General features: G+C 37.1%; 1 protein-coding gene across 4 annotated transcripts in view; it reads left to right on the top strand.

The window, feature by feature from the left end:
* The window catches only part of LOC112987069 (LHFPL tetraspan subfamily member 2 protein), a 134608-nt gene that overhangs the window by 2410 nt on the left and 118452 nt on the right, over nucleotides 1–13746 (top strand). The window contains exons 2-3 of one of the 4 annotated variants that reach the window (XM_064501732.1): nucleotides 3904–4037; nucleotides 6564–6644. The exons of 2 other annotated variants lie outside the window; for them this stretch is intronic. The gene's annotated coding sequence lies outside the window, so the exon portion shown is untranslated. Of the gene's footprint in view, nucleotides 1–3898; nucleotides 4038–6563; nucleotides 6645–13746 lie in introns of all 4 variants that reach the window. One more of the 4 variants, XM_064501731.1, reaches the window with a different exon arrangement.

Here is a 13746-nt window from a genome sequence, read left to right as displayed (position 1 = left end):
CTGAAAAGAAGCCAGTAATTGCTGTGATCCTTTTTTATGTTCTGGCTTGTAATTGTGAAAATTGCTTGTACTGTTCTGTAATGCAGTAGAATAATGATATATTAAATGCAATGTACTATTGGGTCAGTAGACCCTTATTTGGATCAGAGGTGATCTTATACTTGGCATCCATCAAGAAACCCAGTATTTTATTTTGCATACTTCAGCAATGTAGACATTCTTATCTAAATAATCATTGCGTTGGAAGGAGGATTCATTATTTTTATGAGTGATATGAAGCATACCCAATTATTCATCAAACTTTATACTTCCAACAGTTTTTACTGTTAGACACATTCACCGTCAATTGGATGACTACAGAATAAATGAGAAGCAGTGGACGTGAGCAGGGACTGCGCTGTACGAGGACGGATGGTAGCTCTGGTGGAGCAGTTGACTTCTTCCCTCCTTTGCCCATCTCCATTCCTAGCACCTACTACATTTCTAGCTGTTTACTGTAGGCAACAGCCAGTTTCTAGGAACTTCCTCCTCAGCATTTTAAAGCCAACTCGTTACAGGGCAGGAGGAAAGGGAAGAAGTCTCCACACATAGGAACAGCTAGTAAAGTGACTAGGCTTTCCCCTCACTATGCCTTCATCCTAGACCTGTTTAGTGAAGCTAAGACAGAAGGGGGTGAGGGTGACTACTCCTCTATCCCTCGCATTTTCCTCACTTGCTGCACACGCGTGTGCACACACGCGCAGGTATGCACGCACACGGCTTCTCCTGTTGGCTGAGCAGTCTCGCCACGCAGCCTGTGGGGAGAAGAGCAAAGACCAACTTTTGAACTGCTAATGGTTTTTGGCAATGAGATAAGCTGTTTTATGTTCCCATTCCTATCTCCATGAAGAGGGCTCTCTGTGATTTTTCATTTGCCTCTTTCCTCTCTGTTTTCAGTTCTTCCCTTCCCCCACAACAATTCCTATTTCTCTGCTTTCAGCCTAGGGGATAAATCATTCAGGGTGTCAGCATTTTGAACTTCCTTGGGAACAGGGGCAGAGGTGATGAGCTGCTAGAAGGTGTTACTGGCTCTCAGAGCCCTTTCTTTGATGTAGAGACAATTGCAGATGTGATTACAGCTGACAAGTCTGTTAAAATGATGCCAAAGACTTTTGTTTTGCTTGTTTCTACCTTCTGGTTTTCAAGTTTTCACAAAAATTGACAGGATTCTCCCAGGTGATGGGGCCCAAAATCTTTCCTGGAAATGTGGAATTAATACGATGTGTTATTCCAAAATTGTCATACTACATACAGAGGAACTGGAATTAAACTGAACATAGGGTCTTAGAAAAACAAAGAGAAAAAGCAGTCTTCTATTACTTGTTATATTACATTGCCAGAGCGTTATGGTCATATACTCTAAAAACTGTGTAAATAATAGCTCTATCACTTTGTTTTTAAACAAACAGCCCTTTAGGTAAGGCAAATAATTTCAATCATTTTCATGATGTGTTGTAATTAAAAGTAGTTAATGCATTTAAAAATGTTTTACTGCTGATCTGAGATCTTTATTCTTTAATTGTTTCTCACTATGTTTGGACTGTAGGAAGTCAGATATAAACCATGGATCATTATTTTAACACCTGTTAATCAAAGAATAGAATAATCAATTTTCCTGGAAGTATTTTCCTAGAAGATATTTTCATCGTCGTTTATGTCTAGGATCACAGAAAACAGGTTTTTCAGAGTTTGCATTGAACATTGAATGGGTCCCAAATATAACTGAAACTCTGAATTCAAAGAATATACCAAACAATTGGTTTTTAGTGAGTGAGTATCAAATCACAGTAAAAGATATTTAGGGTTTGTTGTGCTGTTGACACAACAGAATCTAGTTTCAGTAAATCTAAAAAAACCCCACCCCAAAACAAACAAAAAATCATTTACAGTCTGTTATTAAAGACTTTTCTCATTTTCCTTGTCTTCTTGTCCTGATAATCATGTTATCTTACTCGACTTGTGAAGTCGAGTAGCTCCATAGTGAAGATAGATGTGAACTCTTGAAGGGAGTCCAGAAGGTTTTGGCGTGGCTGCGTGAGCAGAGAGCTGTTGTGACATTTGTTGCTTGAATTCCACTTCTAATTCATGTTGGTTTAAGTGTTCTTGATTGGGGAAGAAGGGGTTTGAGGGTTGAGGGCCAATGATGAAAGCATGGAAACTAAATGATAAATTATGAAAATGAAATATTGTACAAAGAGGAAAAAAAACTTGTTTTGGAGGAAGCATTATGTTGTGTTGCAACCGGGTAAAATGACCAAAAGTAATAAATAAAGCCAGAAAACTGCAAGACACACAAGGAAACTTTACTTTAAGCTGATTTTCAAGGTGTTATTTTCATTTTCACATTTTTACTGCTTCTGGTGCTAAGGAAGGCTTAATGATTCAATGTTGCTGAAGCGGCTGTACAGCTTTCTATGTCAATGCTGTCAATGTCCCATCTCAAACTATTTTTTCTTAATACTGTCTTGCTGTCTTAAGGACTGGAGGTATTGTTCAATTCATGTTTCATACGTGGTAGCTATAATTTTATCAGTGAAAATGCCTTGTTTTGGAATTAGCATTAGAGTTCATTCATTTGGCATTCATTTGGCTAACACCTGACACATTTTTTATGTATATGTTCTCATGCATCATTTATGATAATTCACTCTTAACTATGTTAATGCTGATGCTGTGTTCCAATAACTAACAATATTTTTGTAGATAAAATAATTTAGGAGGTATTCACTTTAACACTACAATTGATAATTATTTTAAGTTGGACTGCAGTTCGTTGGACTTTCTGTCCTGCAGGATTCTTTTTGATCCCAAGTGTTTCCTAGGTTCTTCTGCTAAGGTGCCTGAAAAAACCACTGTTTGAGCTCAGTGTTCACAATTATAACTTGGACCTGGTGTGAACTGAACATTGCACTGGTTTACTAAAAGTCATACAAATTTTAAGCCAGCTTCATTCAAGCCATGGAACTTCTCTAGGTAGATGAGGCTTTGGGTAGCTGTGACATGACTTTCTCCCTTCAGCTTTGAGTTATAATCCCTTAAACCTGTTTGGGAAGGATCACTTGTGATGTGGTGGGATAAATTCAGTCTCCACATTTGATCTTCATTTGAGATTGCAGATAGAGTGCCAGCTGGTGCCATCTGTGTTTATGGATTTTGTAGTAGTATTCAGAAAATTATCTGAAAGCCAAATCAGTTTACATAGGTCAGTGAATTGCTGTTTGCAAGGTTTACGTCTAGGATCACAGAAAACAGGTTTTTCAGAGTTTGCATTGAACTTTCATTTCTCAAAAACTAACCCCTTTAGTAAAGTGCATGGTGGTGCTAATGCACTGTTTTTATGTGCTGGCAAATGCATTTGAGAGAATCTTCATTTTAATGGTTACATACTCTTGTTTTTGTCTCTTAGCACATGCGGTGCAAACAGTAATTGTGGGGAGGAAAACCTGTAGCAAAACATACAGTTTCATATATGGAGGTTTCTTCCTGAAACATAAAATAACTGGCGTATATGCAGTGCTATATGTGTGTATCACTGTTCCTGCAGTAAAGCACACGTAGAATATAAGATGGTGCAGATGAGAATAAAATTTGTTACCTGTCTGGAGTATAATAGAGTAAGGTTTGTACAGAATTTCAGAAGGTAGTTCTTTGTCTGCAAAGAAATAAATAATCTTTCTTCATTTTGCATATAAATATTTAATATTTATGAATAGTATGTATTGAATTCTGCCTGTAATATTATCACTGGAGGGCACCTTATGCAAGTACTATAGCCCTCTCAGTCTTTTATTTCATGAAGTAAACAAGACAGTAAATGTACATAGTTATCATGATGATAGCAGTTATTACTCTTTTTTAGAACAGAACAGGCCCCTGATAGGATCTGACTATCCTTCTGCACGGCCAAATCTGAATAATTCAAAGTTCACAGGAAAATTCTGATGGAAAACTGACCTGTTGAAAAGGGAATTTCAAATGCAAGTTCTATTCTAAATAAGGTAATGTATTCTTGTGTGGCTTTTACATGTTGAGATTAGTTGCATATATTTGAATTTTAAATTGCCATATTTGTGGATTTGTTTCTATATTAAAAATTGTTTTAATTTACAATTTCAACAGTAAGTGGTGGGCCAAATTCAGCATGATAATTAAATTATAGTTTTATGCTCAATAGAAAGTTTATGCAACATTATGTCTCCTCTCTCTTTTTCTCTCTCTTTCTCTTTTTTAATATTTCAGTAGTACTTCTGCATCGATTTTTTTCAGTACGGTGATGGTCTCGTGTGGTTTACCTTTCAAGAGTTGACAAAGGTATAACTTTTCTCTGTTTTAGGTTTTCTTTGTGCTTCTAGTACATGACAGACAGCTAGAGTGCAAGATTTTCCACAGACTGCCCAGCTGATTGCTCTGTCGAGGTGCTAGATAATTTAGCACAAGCTGCCAGTTTGCAGAATATCTATGAGATTTGTGTTGTGCATACATGTTTATTCAGTCATTAGTCATGATCATGACTGCATAAAATCAGTGTAATTACCTTCAACCAATCTTTATATCTGTGTGACCCAAAGCACATTCCATGACAGCCCTGACAGCATGAATTAGAGCTTGCCTTTCATCGCAGCCAAATTTGGAGTACTGAAATAGCCAGTCTTTCTTGACTGTGCTTAGTGCAAGAATGTTGAAGCGGAACAGTGAAAGTTTAAAAGAGAGTGCAGTCTGAAAGAAAGCCTTTGGAACGCTCTAACCCATTAGTGCTCAAACTGCCCATATCAACAGCATTTAGGTAGCTTTTCTGTTGCATGAATTGCACAGTGGATGTGCAGTCTGCCACTTTCAGGATGCATCAGGTCATATGTACGTATCCAGTGTACTATGCGTGCAGAGGACACATCTGCTTCTAAGCCATGTTTGAAGAAGGCCTGGAAAAGATCAAAGAGGAGGAGTCCACGCTTTCAGCACAATTCATCTAGCTCTTGGCCACTCCTAGCCTTTCTTTTATCCTACAAGCTTTTCAGATACGGACAGGGAGAGGGTCTTGATGAGCACTTCTTGTGTGAGCAGACTGCTTGTAACCTCAGTTTTCCAAGGCAGCCGTGTAACTCTTTCCTGTTGAATCAGTGGACAAAGGAGATTCTGCCTCAGGTTCTGGGGACAAGATCATAAAAAGATAGGATGGGAAGAGGACTCATGGAGTCATCTAGTCCATTCCCCTGCCTCAGATTAGGATCACCTCTATCTGTCATGTCTGTGTTGTTCTTAAGAAACTCAGCAGTCTTCCTTATATCATCTTCCAATGAGAAAGTTTTCTTTTCCGGTTGTCCAATTCATACCTTTCTCATTTCTGCTTAGCACCATAGCTACTCATTCTGCATCTATCTTGGACAGAGAAAACCGTTTTTCTTCTTACAACATGTTTTATATTTCTTCTTGCTTGTCATACCCTGTTTTTTCTTTAAGCTGAATTCTTTGTCTGACTTCATAGGTGCTGTTCTCTGTACGCCTGTTGTTCTTGTTTTTCTTTGAGTTGTCTTCCATTACTTCATATCTGTTTTGAAGTTTTCTGTTTGAATTAAGACTCCACTCCGCATGAGATATTAATGGAGTTGAATAGCATAGGGTAGAATGGGTGTTGGATAGAAAGGTATTATATCTACTGGTATGTTGTTCATCTTTTTGCCACTCTGTGACTCCTTTTCATGTTTGAACAGTGACCCACTACATCTTTTTCCAAGCACAAATGTTTTAACACATTGCTTTTTTTATTCCTGCCTAACTGTAGCAACTTTCACATGTTCTTACTGAAGATGACACTGTCTTTTCACATTGTTCCTTCAGTTTGTCATTTTGAATTCTCATCTCTTAATGAGAGAGAGCCTGCTAACGTAATAGCTGACTTTATTCCATCATACAGGTCCTTCCTGAAACTACTGAAACAAATATTTTTCAGATAAAAACCTTGCCTTAGAAAAAGGGAAGAATTTTTATCTAAAACTCTTCTTTTTCTACTTGTAATGATGCAAGTAAGAGAGAAAAACAGACAGGAAAATTTTTGGCCAAAATGTTTTCCTTGGAGTACAAGTGATTTAATTTAGCCCTGGGTATTGAAGTATCTAAGAAAAGAAAAAATTGCTGTGACTCCCAATGATCCTGCAGACTGGAGAAAGCAGTTCATGCAGATGTTAATGCTTGGAGGGAAACCTCATTTCTTCTCAGGTTTTTCAGTTAATTTACAAGTGATGGAGGTAAGGTTGTTTTTTTTTTCATGAAAAAATATTTACCTCCATCCTTGTCTACTTCAGTAATATTAATACGAGGCCATTGTGTAATTGATGCTCATTGAAAAATGCAGTTTCAGGGATAATAACTGTAGTTCAAAAAGTGCAAGTTCTATCTGACAGAGGAAAATAGAAAGGACACGCTTGGGCAAATTAAATAGGCATTACAAACACAGGAAGGTAGGTTAAAAAAGAATTTGAGGACTAACCTGAGAAAAGAATAAAAATTAATAATAAATTCTTCTTTAGACACCTCAAGGACCAGGAAGTCTACCAGCGAGCCTGTAGGGCCACCAGGTTATCAGAGATTAGAAGGAACATTCAAAGAAGGTAAGGCTGTAGTAAAAAGACTAAGCTTTTTTTTCTGCTTTTGTGTTCACTGTGGAAGAAATTGATGGAGGTTTCTCCACTGGAGTTCTTTTTTTATGGGAGACTCATTAGAGGATCTGTCTCAAATTGAAATGCTGGCAGGAGATGCGGAAGAACTGACAAAAATGAACAATAACGAATTGCCAGATTTGGATGGTATTCACCCAGGAGTTGTAAAGAAACTCAGAAATGAACTAACTGCTAAATGTGGTGAGACCTTCTTTAAAACACTTGGTTAATGGCAGACTGAAATTGGCAGATGGTGTGGCAGTTCTGAAAGGATTTCAGGGGACACTTAGAGAGCTACAGACCAGAATGCCAGATGTCTGTAATATGCAAATATACCTAAAAGTAGACTTAATGGAAATATATATAAAATATGAGGTACTGGGAAAGAGATAACATGAGTTTATCAAGGGTCAGTCATGTCTCATGAACCTAGAAGCACACAGGTAACAGATATCAAGTTGATTTTTGGGCTTCTTAGATTTCAAGAAGGCTCTTAAGGAAAGTAAGCTGTTATGAGGGAAAAGTGAGGCTTCTTGCATGGACTAGAAACTAAAAAATAGAGAGTAGAAGTAAACGGTCTGTTGTCACAATGAAGGAAGTTACCAGTGGAGAAGCATATGGATCTATTTCAGAGTTTGCTAATGCTGCAGTGTTATTTAGGTAATAAACACGTGAATCTGTAGAAATACCTTACAAGATCAAGTAACCTGGCAATAAAACAGTATATGCAACTCAGTGTCAATAGAAAAAATGGTGAGGTATTGGGGGAATGGGAGAACAGACCTACCTTTTCATGTAAAGTGGTGAGTTCTGGCCTGACTTATCACTTGGATATAAAATCTTAGCTTTATAATAAATAGTTCCATGAATATGTCACAGTCAAGAAAGCAAGCCAAATGGTAGGAATATGGGTTTTTGTGATTTTTTTCTTTTAAAGAATACAATACAACTCTACAATTTGAATCCATGGTGAATCCATTTGAACCCACCCACATCTTGAGTGTTGTGTGCAGTTCTGAACCACCATCTCAAAAAGGATCTAGTAAAATCAGAAGAGATCTGGAGAAGTGGTGCAAGGACGGTCGGAGAAGGGTAACACTTTTCATACAAAGAGAGTTAAGTCGATGAGGAAAAGAAACAACTGGGGATGTGATGATAGTTTTATAAAATCATGAATGGCATGACTAGGCTGATAGGGATCAGTCCTTCATTGTCTCTCCCAGTACAAGAGCTAATGTGCATGTCAATGAAACTAGCAGGCATCAAATTCAGAACAACAAAAAGATGAGGGTCTTCACACACGTATCAGTAAGTTGTGGAACTACACAGGATGTTGCGGATACTAAAAATTTACACTGATTCAAAGGGAGACTGGACAGAATGAATGGAAGAAAAAGTCCATAGAGGATTATTAAATACATAAGCATGACCTCTGGCTTTGAAAGTCCCTGAGCTGCAGATTGTTGGAGGCTGGAGAGTATTTGGGGAAAGTATGACTAAATGCTTACACTATTCTTATCCTCTTCCCCAGACATCCGCTTTTGGCTGCTCTTGGAGACAGGGGTACTGGGCAGAAGATTTGACCTGACATGGCTGTTTTTATAATTTTTAATTTGTCTTTTTAAATCATAAAAGCTCAAGACACACTTTTCTGTGAGTTAGCAGTTCAGGGTAGCATCTGCAGATCTTGCACTTTATAGGCCAAAAGCTCCCTATTGATTTTCTTTATAATTTAAGACAGAAGTACATTAAAAAAAAAATTACCATGAACATTTGTCTGTGTCCTGCCAGTTGGCGTCAGCTACAAATTATGTTTCATTTCAGTCATGCTAAACTGCCAGATGAGATAATACACATTGTCTCGTTTAGGGAATCTAAACAGCTATGCCTGTAATCCTAACTGGGTTTTGCTGATTTATTTTCTCCATGCCTTGTGTGAAATTTTATTTAATATGGAAGTTTCTCCTCTCTCTGCCCTTCCCCCTTCTATTATAGATGCATTTTATCTGGTGACATGAACACAAAATATGCAATATTCCCTGCAGAGTTAGAAAAAAGGCAGAAAGCTCTCAGATCTCTGGGACAGAGAAGTGTAGAAGGAGGAGGGTGCTGTGTTGCTAATTATTCTACAGACACTAATTTACTAGATTAATTTAGAGTATTGATTCAACAGTACATCTTTAGGGTACTCACAAGCAGATCAAAATGCGTAATCCCACGATGCAAAGATCTAGCATAAACACACCTTGTCAGCTCAAATTTTAATAAGTTAATTTTGTACTAGTAGGTTTTCTGCTATGTCAGATATTGCTTGTCTGTACAGCTCTGACAATGCCAGACTAAGTATTGTTTGTCTTCCTTCAACTGGTGTAAAGTTTGCATGAATGCAATGTCCTGTGCTCTGGCAAACTTGACATAAATGGGATTGTATCCACACCTGCTCTGGGGTAAATTTGTATTGCTTGGTGATCATACCAGATGGTGAGGTACCAGATGGTAATCTGGCATTAATGAACAAAGAGCTGCGTGTTGCACATGCATTCTTTACTTTTCTGTCATGTATTGATATATTTAACACGCTTTTGCTGGATTTTCCAAAATGGCTATGGAGGTTAAATTAACAATGCTTTTTACTCTAGCCTGTATCTGCAGGCTTCTTCATGACTTACCACCTACATGTTTCTTTTACTCTTGAAATACTAAATAAACAATTTTATCCTCCATTTCTGTGTAATCTGAGGCATAGGGAAAAGTAACTCCACCTGGAGATGGAGTGTCTGTGCAGTCATTGTACTACCATGGAGCTTTTTTGGTAGCAAATACTGACTCATTGTGTGCACCTTCTATGGTAACAGTGGTTGAATTCCCAGATTATCTGGTGCTGATGCACTGGGGAGAGCATTAAAAAGAAATGTATCATGCATGTATTATGAAGTTCCCTTCCAGAGTCTTTGTAGTATGTTTCTACATCTGCCTCTGAAGTAGATTGATCATACTGAAACCACATACAGTTTACACTGAAGTGAGCTATACTGAAGTATGTGGCTTTGGAGGTTGGGAAGGCAGGACTATACGGAGGTCTGAAAGGTAGCATTTGGGTGAGGTGAGATGAGACTATTGAAGTTTGTTGTAAATAACAGTGAGTGCTGTTTTGTTATTGTTGGAATGTATATATAGTAGCTACTTTGATCTCTGCAGATTGAGTGAATGTTAATTGATATTACTACAGCAGAGTTGTTTTTTACTACCTTAAGAATAAACTTTAATAAACTCCAGAAGCAGTCTTATGTTCAAATGTCATCATTTGATACCTGTAAATATTTGAACTGGTAATGTATTTGCACATAGTAAATACAGTTCTGTTCTCTGAAGTTTTGTTAAAGCCCTGCCAAACACAATTAGTCATAGTCAACAGCATCACAGCTGTGTATTTCTGAATTGACAAAAGAAGATCAAGTTTTCTGTTTAGAAAGGAAAGTGGTCCAGCTCTTCTGTTGGACAGAAACACTTCTGTATGGACAGAGGAAAGTTTAGCCAAATGATACGGGTCATTGACTGACTATACTTCTGAGAAACATGCCAGGTAGAATTAAGCTACTGTTTAAATACCTACCCATCTACCTGTTAGCTGATGAATAATGCAAGGTTCTTTGCCAGAGACTCAGGGAATACAGCTGAGGGGCTCATGCTGTAGATATGATTTAAGAACACAGTCCAAAAGAAGTCCCTTTTATGTTTTTTCCATTTACCCCTTTGCTAGTCAGAGTTATGCTGAAAAAGATAGGGGAAAAAAAGAAAAATGGCCCTTTATCTATCAATCAATCAAGTGATTGATCATTGACCTCAGGTCTAGTATCTGTGATAATGATCCTTCTACTAAACCTTTCTGTAACCAGACCACATTCTTTAGGAAAAAGCTGTTAAACAGTCTTTTTGGATGTTAGATTATAGAAGGGGGACTATTGATTAGAAGATACTCCAAAGAAGTCTTGACTACTATCCTTTCCTCTTGCAATAATCATCATCATCATAATCAGTAATACTAAGGCACATCTTCAAAGCTGTTGCTCACTATTTTGTTCTTCATTCTACATTATATGGTTCCTAAGATGTCAGCAACTCATTCAAATGCAGAAGAAATATTTAAAGTTCTTCATTCTGAATCTTTATCTGTGTTCTCTGCCAAGAGATAGTCTACATTTGCAGGCATTGAGCTGATGTTTATTGCTTCACTTTCCATTCACATTTGCTCTTACAACTAAATAGAATGTATTTTATTGAGTACAATATGTTTTTTATTTTTTGTAGTGAGGATGAAGAATTAAGATATGCCTTAAATAAACCAGGTAATTTGGAAAATCAGTGTGTCCCTTTCCAGTCTGCTTTCCTCTGCCAGAAGGTCTGAACATCAAAATCAGTGGTCTCATTACCCACTTGTGTTTTTCTGCATCTGACAATGTGAAAGGTTATTTATATGCACTGGTTAATTAAAATGCAGTGCACCAGATCTGTGTCTGTCTGTTGGGCTGAGACGTCATTAATCAGCTGATGGGAATAGTGTAGCCATCTTTGCAAACATACATAATATATTCCACATTATCTCTAAAATCCTCAGACATTATGACCAATTTCAGGAAGATGTTGGTCTGATAAGTGAAGAATAGGCAATTACAGTCCTGTTGTGTAGAATGGTGAACCAGTTTGTGATCTAGGGGAAAAAAAATTCTGATTATTTTCTGTGAGCTGACTTGAACACTGTATGCCCCTCCTCACTCAAGATCTTAAAAATATATATATATATAAAGTTTATTTCCAGTTTCTTTTTTAGAAACCACTGTTTTATTTTTAAAATTATTTTCCCACTGTTTCTTTCAAAGCCTCAGAAGCTCAAAACTCCATTATGTATCTCCCTATTCAGAGAGGAAACAGGTAAGGTAGAGTCAAGTGTTTATTTTTTTTTAGAGTAACCATAGGTAATAAAAATAGTTAAAAATATCACATTAAATAACAGCAAATAAGTACTGACTTCATACTCACAAACGTTGTCTAGAACAATCCTGCGTGTAGGGCCTTGCCCTCATAAAGAGTAGAAGGGATGGACATTCTGAGTGACTGTGCAAGGCTGAATGCAAGGGCTTCACATTTGGACTCCTAAATCCTTTGCAAAAGCCACAGACTTCTCCTTTCCTTTCTCAGTGTTTTTCTGTAAGTTTCATTTTTCAGGACATAGACTCTCTCATGTTTGGATAGCCATAGACATCTCTATTTCACTTGTGTGAAACAAATATCATAACTCCTAATCTGTGTTTATTTCATTACCAAACTATAGAATTAGTTTATTTGCTGGTCTTACAGTGAAATTAGTGTCTTCTTTAAAAATAATAAGTATGCCTATCTACTGCTTCTGTCTGCTGTTCACAACGGGCAACTTCGTAAGGACATCTTTGCTGTAGACTAACATTTTGGTTTTTCATACAGCCGTGAATTATTTGATACCAGATGAGTTGTGTATTCTCATAACTCTGGATTTAACCAGTTCACATTAAATGTTTCTTTTGTTTTAATGTGTGTATGCTGTTACTGTATTAGTGGTTGAGTAATGTAATAATAATCTTTGTTTATGAACCAAGAGAGCAATGAAAATTGCTCTTCAGCCTTGTCTTTAGTGGGTAGAGGCTGGTCCATGTTTTAAGCCTGGCGAATCTTAATTTTTTTCATGCATACTTTATATTAGGGTTGTTGGCTTTTTTCTTTTTTTGTCTTCATGTGACTAATAAAGATTTAAAGGAGAAAATTACTGTATATGGTTATAGTTAGGCTAAACCTGTCTATGCTGCAAAAGCTGGGTTTTGGGGGTTTTGGAGGGTTTTTTGTTTGTTTTTTTTCCTGAGAAGTTTGCATTCTCTCACAGTGGAATAAATGATTCAGTATCTGGTCCATCCCCCGTGGTTGGGATCAGGACCCTGCTGAGAGCCAATTTTTTGAATGATTCCTATTTTGTTTTGAAGATAGTGTATGTATGGTTTTTAAAAAGGGCAGTTTTATTGCAATAATATCCCTTAGCTGTCAGCCACTTAGAGGAGAAGCAACTATTGAGTGAAAAATTTCGTATTCCTTCTCCTCTAATTTAACATGATCATGAAATACTTGTTTTCCTTTTTCACAGGGGTTTGGATATTTGTGTATGGTGTTTAGTAACTTCTAGGTTGGGACACGTCGATCAACGCCCACCTCTGTGGTCATCGCCTGTGGCTCAGAGATGCTTGCCATTCTGAAGGCTTTAGTATGTTACAGTTAAAAAATAAGTGAAGCAGTCAACAGAAGACTTTTTTTAAAGATGAATCTGTTCTTGCTGTTGCACTGGAATTATTTGGGGAAGTAAGTCTGTGCAGAGGCTGCTAGCCATTCTTGCATCCTCAAATGCCATTGAGATAGACAGAATTCAGTCTGGAAATGGTGGTAGTTCCTGAGGTGCAGGTAACCATTTGCTGAATATCTCTATTTTTCTAGCCATATGTAAGTGAGCGGAGCATTGCTCTGGGTGGATTAGCTGCTTCATCGTTACTACGTGTGACTTTCTAGAGGGAGTGTGTGGTCCAAGAGACTGCACAGATTTCCTGGATGAGGCCCACACTGTAGTTGTATCTGTTATTTATTATATCCTTTCAGAAACAGAAGATAAATTAGTTTCCCTAATGATTATGGTTTTTTCATATGGTTAAATGAGTTTCTGTCTTTAGAGGGAAGTCATTTTGGCTCCCTTTCACTTATTTGTCTGTGTACTAGTGTTATTTGTCTGTGTACTAGTGTTCTTACTCAGCTCCATTAGAATATGCACTGCCAAAGCATTTGTTTGTTCCAGTACAGGATAGCTAGTGCATGTGTTTAAAACTTAACTATTTACATATTTAATATGAAAAATATTACAAATGCAAGTAGTTAAGTGTATACTGTTTTATGATATTTAATATAATCGTAATAATGAATATGATTACTCATTACATAATTAACTTTTGAGATGTATTTCTAGTCTTATATATGCAGATACATTCTT

The sequence above is a fragment of the Dromaius novaehollandiae genome, chromosome Z, assembly GCF_036370855.1.
Source record: "Dromaius novaehollandiae isolate bDroNov1 chromosome Z, bDroNov1.hap1, whole genome shotgun sequence".
Classification (NCBI taxonomy): domain Eukaryota; kingdom Metazoa; phylum Chordata; class Aves; order Casuariiformes; family Dromaiidae; genus Dromaius; species Dromaius novaehollandiae.
The sequence above is the reverse complement of the archived record's forward strand: the minus strand, read 5'-3'. Positions and strand labels throughout refer to the sequence as shown.